The sequence below is a fragment of the Nothobranchius furzeri genome, chromosome 16, assembly GCF_043380555.1.
Source record: "Nothobranchius furzeri strain GRZ-AD chromosome 16, NfurGRZ-RIMD1, whole genome shotgun sequence".
Lineage (NCBI taxonomy): Eukaryota > Metazoa > Chordata > Actinopteri > Cyprinodontiformes > Nothobranchiidae > Nothobranchius > Nothobranchius furzeri.
The window spans coordinates 19,372,161-19,380,550 of record NC_091756.1 but is presented as its reverse complement, the minus strand read 5'-3'; the positions used below and the strand labels follow the sequence as shown (position 1 = coordinate 19,380,550).

Genomic DNA, 8,390 nt, shown 5'->3' with positions numbered 1-8,390 from the left:
TAGAATCTATTGAGTTGTAAGGGATCTGAACGTTTCATGATGATCGCACATTCTTATAGGGGGTCAAACCATGTCCCAAAGGTCACCGGGGCTGGTGTCACTTTAAAGAAGTAGTCCAGTTACACCTTTGTGGGCTTATAACTTGGCTTCTGAATGTCCTAGAGAGATCAGGTTTGTTTTAATGTACTCCAATCAACAGCCCCTACTACCACAAAAAGGAATGGAATCATTAGCACTTATGGTTTGTAAATGGCACCCAGAATTATGTTGCACGAAGCACAATTTCACATCATTCTGGGTCCATTTGTGTGAAAACAAGGTCCAATCAGGCTGAAACGTTACAGGAAGGTAGAATCTATTGAGTTGTAAGTGATCTGAACGTTTCATGATGATCGCACATTCCTATAGGGGGTAAAACCATGTCCCAAAGGTCACCAGGCCTGGTGTCACTTTAAAGAAGTAGTCCAGTTACACATTTGTGGGCTTATAACTTGGCTTCTGAATGTCCTAGAGAGATCAGGTTTGTTTAAGTGTACTCCAATCAACAGCCCCTACAACCACAAAAAGGAATGGAGTCATTAGCACTTATGGTTTGTAAATGGCACCCAGAATTATGTTGCACGAAGCACAATTTCACATCATTCTGGGTTCATTTGTGTGAAAACAAGGTCCAATAAGGGTGAAACGTTACAAGAAGGTAGAATCTATTGAGTTGTAAGTGATCTGAACGTTTCAAGATGATCGCACATTCCTATAGGGGGTCAAACCATGTCCCAAAGGTCACCGGGCCTGGTCTCACTTTAAAGAAGTAGTCCAGTTACACCTTTGTGGGCTTATAACTTGGCTTCTGAATGTCCTAGAGAGATCAGGTTTGTTTTATTGTACTCCAATCAACAGCCCCTACAACCACAAAAAGGAATGGAGTCATTAGGACTTATGGTTTGTAAATGGCACCCAGAATTATGTTGCACGAAGCACAATTTCACATCATTCTGGGTCCATTTGTGTGAAAACAAGGTCTAATCAGGCTGAAACGTTACAAGAAGGTAGAATCTATTGAGTTGTAAGTGATCTGAACGTTTCATGATGATCGCACATTCCTATAGGGGGTAAAACCATGTCCCAAAGGTCACCGGGCCTGGTGTCACTTTAAAGAAGTAGTCCAGTTACACATTTGTGGGCTTATAACTTGGCTTCTGAATGTCCTAGAGAGATCAGGTTTGTTTTAGTGTACTTCAATCAACAGCCCCTACAACCACAAAAAGGAATGGAGTCATTAGCACTTATGGTTTGTAAATGGCACCCAGAATTATGTTGCACGAAGCACAATTTCACATCATTCTGGGTCCATTTGTGTGAAAACAAGGTCCAATCAGGCTGAAACGTTACAAGAAGGTAGAATCTATTGAGTTGTAAGTGATCTGAACGTTTCATGATGATCGCACATTCCGTTAGGGGGTCAAACCATGTCCCAAAGGTCACCGGATCTGGTGTCAATTTAAAGAAGTAGTCCAGTTACACATTTGTGGGCTTATAACTTGGCTTCTGAATATCCTAGAGAAGTCAGGTTTGTTTTAGAGTACTCCAAATAACAGCCCCCATTACCACAAAAAGGAATGGAGTCATTAGCACTTATGGTTTTTAAATGGCACCCAGAATTATGTTGCACAAAGCACAATTTCACATCATTCTGGGTTCATTTGTGTGAAAACAAGGTCCAGTCAGGCTGAAACGTTACAGGAAGGTAAAATCTATTGAGTTGTAAGTGATCTGAACGTTTCATGATTATAGCACTTTCCTAAGGGGGTCAAACCATGTCCCAAATGTCACTGGATCTGGTGTCAATTTAAAGAAGTAGTCCAATTACACCTTTGTGGGCTTATAACTTGGCTTCTGAATGTCCTAGAGAGATCAGGTTTGTTTTAGTGTACTCCAATCAACAGCCCCTACAACCACAAAAAGGAATGGAGTCATTAGCACTTATGGTTTTTAAATGACACCCAGAATTATGTTGCACGAAGCACAATTTCACATCATTCTGGGTTCATTTGTGTGAAAACAATGTCCAATCAGGCTGAAACGTTACAGGAAGGTAGAATCTATTGAGTTGTAAGTGATCTGAACGTTTCATGATGATAGCACTTTCCTAAGGGGGTCAAACCATGTCCCAAAGGTCACCGGATCTGGTGTCAATTTAAAGAAGTAGTCCAGTTACACCTTTGTGGGCTTATAACTTGGCTTCTGCATATCCTAGAGAGGTCAGGTTTTTTTTTAGAGTACTGCAATTAACAGCCCCCATTACCACAAAAAGGAATGGAGTCATTAGCACTTATGTTTTTTAAATGGCACCCAGAATTATGTTGCACGAAGCACAATTTCACATCATTCTGGGTTCATTTGTGTGAAAACAAGGTCCAATCAGGCTGAAACGTTACAAGAAGGTAGAATCGGTAACACTATATAATAAGTGCACACTATTAAGCATTAGTTAATTATCAGTAAAGCATTGGCTAATGGTTATTTAATCATTTGTAAAGCATCTGCAAAAAGATGATAATAATTACTTAACAGCTTACAAGCACCACTATTAAGGCTTTATTCATGATGAAGAAGCTACTGTGTCACACTTTTATTCATGATGTTTCATGATCTATAAGTCATTGATTAATCATTTATAAACTCTGCTCTCCATCATTTACAAACCAGTCCTTTCATGATGTAAAACAGCATACAACCCCACTGGTAAAGGGTAAGTAAATAGTTAACATACCCTATTTAATACTATAAACTAAACATTTACTACACATACTAGAGTCTCACTAGATGTTTTCTAAACACTGAATCTCACGACTACATCAGTCAGCTACTAAATGTTAACAGATGTCTTACAATACATTTACAATTGTCACTTGACGGCTTCCAAAGATGCAGCTCCCTACCGACCCACTTCTTTTTAAATAGATAATCTATCAATTATTATAAATACATTAATAAACTACTTTAGAACGTTACAAACCATTTACCACTTCTTAGTTAAGTATTTTGAGTGAGCTCATCTAAAGTGGAGACTATATATACCTTACAACCTATTAATAAATGTGAAAGTTTTTCAATACATTGTAATAAAAAATAAAGGACAACACAGATACAGAAAGCACTTTATTTTTAAGATGCCAATTATAAAACATCAAAACAATGCTTACAAATACTGACACACAACTGTCAAAACAAACATTGTGCTGAACCACTATTAGCCAGTATTTGAAGTAAAGAACAAGGCTCGATGCACTTTTATGAATTGCATGTTTTTACATGAAATGTATCACATGTGTGATCTTTAAAATAAACATAAAATCTAACAGTAAAAAATAATAAAAGTCATGCAAACCAAAAATAGAGTGTGTCTTTTTTTATCACACCAATCTGCCAATCAACTGGACTACATAACTAAATCTGGCCCTTTTTGCAGTTAACAATGGTGACCTATCACCACATTTCACAATGTAAAAAAACCCACTCAAATCTAGTCTTTTTTTTAAGAGGAAGCAACTTCCCAGAAGACTTATAGGACTCACGTTTGTCCTCTATTTCTGGATGTGCACTGATTGCTGCAGCACACTGTGTTGCAAACAATGACAGTTTCTTTCCCTGTTTGTTTTTTTCTAATTCTTTATACCTATCAGGTGCGACAATGAAAAGCTCAGCAATTGGAGCAGTTGCCACAATTGTGTTTCGGTCCACTCCCAGACGTTTAAAGGCAGCTGACATGGTACCTCCTCTTTTGAACAGCCTCAAAATCCTCTCATACCGGGTGACCACTTGTTTGGGATTCTGGGCTGCAATTTAGAGAACAAATGTGTTATATTGAGATTATTAATTTTATGTAATAGTGTAGGGATGTAAGACACATATTTCTAAATTTACTCATTAACTGCCAATGACGACTAAAGTCGTCATTTGCATTTTTATACTGTATGGGCGTCGGAAAGAGCCCCCGCAGACATGCCAGCTCTACTTTATTACATTTGTGAGTTTTCAAGCTAAGGATGAAAGCAATCTAAAAACTGGAATTTATGAAAGATTATTTAATTTTAGTCACACATAAGTCTCTAGGGACACTAGAAGGGTTAAATAACATAACCAACTCAGAGGAACAGCAGTACAATACAGCATGTAGGATCAAATTATAGAAAGATTTAATCACTATACCTTGTTCTTGCAATTTGGTCATGTTTCTTTGACTTCTTATTCTTTTTGGCTTTGCCTTTCTTCTTCCTCTTCTGACTGTCTTCATCTGATGAAGTTGTGCTCGTGGAGGAGTCAGAACCCTTATCAAATGACCCGTCAGAGGAAAGCGAAGACATGCTCAGTACGTCACTGGGATGCTGGACAGACCTTGTGGGTTCTTTTGTGAGACCTAGTAAAACAGTTAAACATACAACACAGACAAAGTTACAGAACAGAATGCTTATGTAAATGCTAAAGCAAATAAAGTATTTGTCATGCTATGTAATGTTTTTAATAGTGGACTTACATGCTGCTAATTGCTCCTTTAGATAGTCTCTTTCTTTGGTGAGCTCATCAATCTAATCCTTTTGCCACTCTAGCTTCATCTTACAGATCTCCACCTCTTGTGATCGTCTTCTGTCTGTCAGCTGTGCAGTTGGAGCAATAGTCACACCTAGCGAAAATTAAAAACAAAAAGAAACTAGGCTATTAATACAACTAACAACTGATTAAACAACAACTGCAGAAAATGCAATCATAATACAGTTTGTAATACATGAATAACAGTAAAATCATTGCAATGATAGCCTGCTGTGGTAAAATTACAAATTATATTAAGTTGTTTTTAGAAACTTGCTTACTTGACAATAATTATATATTAATGTATTTCAAATATATTGTATTAGACTGTATAATGTAGAGCATTTATTGCATATTTCTATTGCATAGACATGCATCAAAAAAGCTACAGAATGACAAACTAAATTGCAGAAAGCACAACTAATAGCAGCCCAGAGATATTCCAAAAGCAATAATCCTTAATTATTCCTTTAACTGGGTCACAAAAATAACTAGTAACATACACTGCACATTGCTGTTGTGGAGCTTGAATGTAAGTTGAAAGCTAAGCTAACCGCTTATTAGCGGTTAGCGCCTAGCCCCGTGATGGTAGTTTTTTCCAACAAAATAACCAAACACAAAAAAGTGCAAAACACTCACCACTTGTAACACTGACATCCACCTTGTCCACGTCGTTACTTCCCTTTTTTGCCCTCGTTCGCCTGCCTATTGTAGATCGACCAGGGCTCGTCATGTTCACAGAGCTAGAGGAAGCCATTACTCCACCTTGGTTATGCCCTAGAGGTGAAAGGGCACAGCATCGCGGTCTCCTATTGGTCACGTCGGAAGACGGAAGCAGCAAATGCGCGCCTTTCTCTGGCCAGAAGCGACATTACAGCTCAGAGCTAGCATAACTGGAAACTCATTAAATGATATTTTGGCCAAAAATGGGAAATTTTACACGACTGAAAAAATTAAGTAACGAGGAGCTTTCTAGAAGAGGCCCACTGAAGCTTATAAAACATCTTCAGAAGATTAAACTGCTTAAAAGAAAAATGAAATGCAAAGTATGCCACCAGGAAACAAAACTGAAGAAAAGGGTGAACAACGGAGACCAATATGCCTGGTATGAAATGCATTTTTTATTTTTGTAGGACGCCATAATAACCGGGGTACTTACTGTAAAAGTCATTGTTATTATTTGGTTTTTTACCTAAATCCTCATTGAAACAGAGCAAACAGGGACATCTCTTGAAAGGGATGTTCCACCCCTAAATACAGAATGCTTTTTTCTTACTTAAGTAACTCACTGCGTATAATGATACATATATTTTTTCATGTAACAATTTTTAAATAGGATCTGTCGAGGAGCAGCACATGGTGGACGCGTTAAACAAATCTCTGTCAGACACAAGTCCCTTTTCAGCCGTTCGAAAGTCTCACATCAACACTGGATGCAATCTATCTACAGGTAAGCATAAACACTACACAAAAAGGAACTAAATTTAAATGACTCTTTGTAAGGATGTTATTTTTCTCCCTGAAGATTCTCTCAGGGTCTCAGATTACGTCAAATTGACATGATGGATGACACCATTGCAGGCAGTACAACAACACTTAGTAAAATGTCCAAAAAATTAAGGAGGGTATGTGTGGCTGCAGTTCAAAGAATGAAATGTCGTACAGGTCAGCAGATTGGTGGCCGAAGGGAGTTTGTTGTGATCGATGAGAGTAATTTTCATCGCAAACGAAAGGTAAGTTTTGTAATAGAAATTATATATTACATCTATATGACAACCTTTCACAGCACTTTTTTGCCATTTGTCTTAATTGTTGTCTTTCTGCATCAGTATGGGAGAGGAAGAATGGCAGGGGGCTGGAAAAGAAGAAAGTGGGTGTTCGGAATGCTGGGCATAAAAAAATCTGCGTAAAACAAGGCCTATCTTGCGTCTTGTGGAGAAAAGATCTCGAAGACATCTTGTTCCTCTGATCACTCTTCATGTCAGGATTGGTTCCTTGGTGATAAGTGATGAATGGCGGGCCTATCGCATTCTCCCAAACGTAGGTTATGGACATTATACTGTTAACCACAGCAGATGGTATGTGGACCCTCTAACAGGTGCCCATACCCAACATCTGGAGAGAGCCTGGAGGTCTTACAAGGAGAGAATTTGGAGACTCCGGGGTAACAGAAATGACAGCCTACTATCAGAACACCTTACATTTATTGAGTGGAACGAATGGCTTGCAAAAAAGCACAAACAGGGTGCTTTAGGGAGACTGATATATGACATTTAAAAAAAATACAGATAAAAAAGTTACTGTTGCAACTGCAGTTTTTTTTTTTCACCTTTTGAAAATATTTTCAGCATTTCATGTAAAAACATACAATTCATAAAAGTGCATCGAGCCTTGTTCTTTACTTCAAATACTGGCTAATAGTGGTTCAGCACAATGTTTGTTTTGACAGTTGTGTGTCAGTATTTGTAAGCATTGTTTTGATGTTTTATAATTGGCATCTTAAAAATAAAGTGCTTTCTGTATCTGTGCTGTCCTTTATTTTTTATTACAATGTATTTTGAAAAACTTTCACATTTATTAATAGGTTGTAAGGTATATATAGTCTCCACTTTAGATGAGCTCACTCAAAATACTTAACTAAGAAGTGGTAAATGGTTTGTAACGTTCTAAAGTAGTTTATTAATGTATTTATAATAATTGATAGATTATCTATTTAAAAAGAAGTGGGTCGGTAGGGAGCTGCATCTTTGGAAGCCGTCAAGTGACAATTGTAAATGTATTGTAAGACATCTGTTAACATTTAGTAGCTGACTGATGTAGTCGTGAGATTCAGTGTTTAGAAAACATCTAGTGAGACTCTAGTATGTGTAGTAAATGTTTAGTTTATAGTATTAAATACGGTATGTTAACTATTTACTTACCCTTTATCAATGGGGTTGTATGCTGTTTTACATCATGAAAGGACTGGTTTGTAAATGATGGAGAGCAGAGTTTATAAATGATTAATCAATGACTTATAGATCATGAAACATCATGAATAAAAGTGTGACACAGTAGCTTCTTCATGGTAAATGGTAAATGGCCTGTATTTGATATAGCGCCTTCTAGAGTCCTGAAACCCCCCAAGGCGCTTTACAACACAATCAGTCATTCACCCATTCACACACACATTCACACACTGGTGGGGATGAGCTACAATGTAGCCACAGCTGCCCTGGGGCGCACTGACAGAGGCGAGGCTGCCGAGTACTGGCGCCACCAGTCCCTCCGACCACCACCAGCAGGCAACGTGGGTTAAGTGTCTTGCCCAAGGACACAACGACAGCGACAGACTGAGCGGGACTCGAACCAGCAACCTTCCGATTACGGGGCGAGCACTTAACTCCTGTGCCACCGTCGCCCCATTTATTCATCATGAATAAAGCCTTAATAGTGGTGCTTGTAAGCTGTTAAGTAATTATGATCATCTTTTTGCAGATGCTTTACAAATGATTAAATAACCATTAACCAATGCTTTACTGATGATTAACTAATGCTTAATAGTGTGCACTTATTATAAAGTGTTACCGTAGAATCTATTGAGTTGTAAGTGACCTGAGTGTTTCATGATGATCGCACATTCCTATAGGGGGTCAAGCCATGTCCCAAAGGTCACCGGGGCTGGTGTCACTTTAAAGAAGTAGTCCAGTTACACCAGGCTTATAACTTGGCTTCTGAATGTCCTAGAGAGATCAGGTTTGTTTTAATGTACTCCAATCAACAGCCCCTACTACAACAAAAAAGAAATGGAATCATTAGCACTT

At 38.2% G+C, this 8,390-nt stretch overlaps 1 long non-coding RNA gene across 1 annotated transcript; it reads right to left on the bottom strand.

The window, feature by feature from the left end:
* Positions 1–4,032: 4,032 nt before the first annotated feature.
* LOC129156052 (uncharacterized) lies at positions 4,033–5,336 on the bottom strand. The gene is made up of 3 exons (XR_008560253.2): positions 5,227–5,336; positions 4,535–4,681; positions 4,033–4,417 (listed from the first exon to the last, which is right to left on the bottom strand). It is a non-coding gene; the product is annotated as an uncharacterized lncRNA (long non-coding RNA).
* Positions 5,337–8,390: the final 3,054 nt, after the last annotated feature.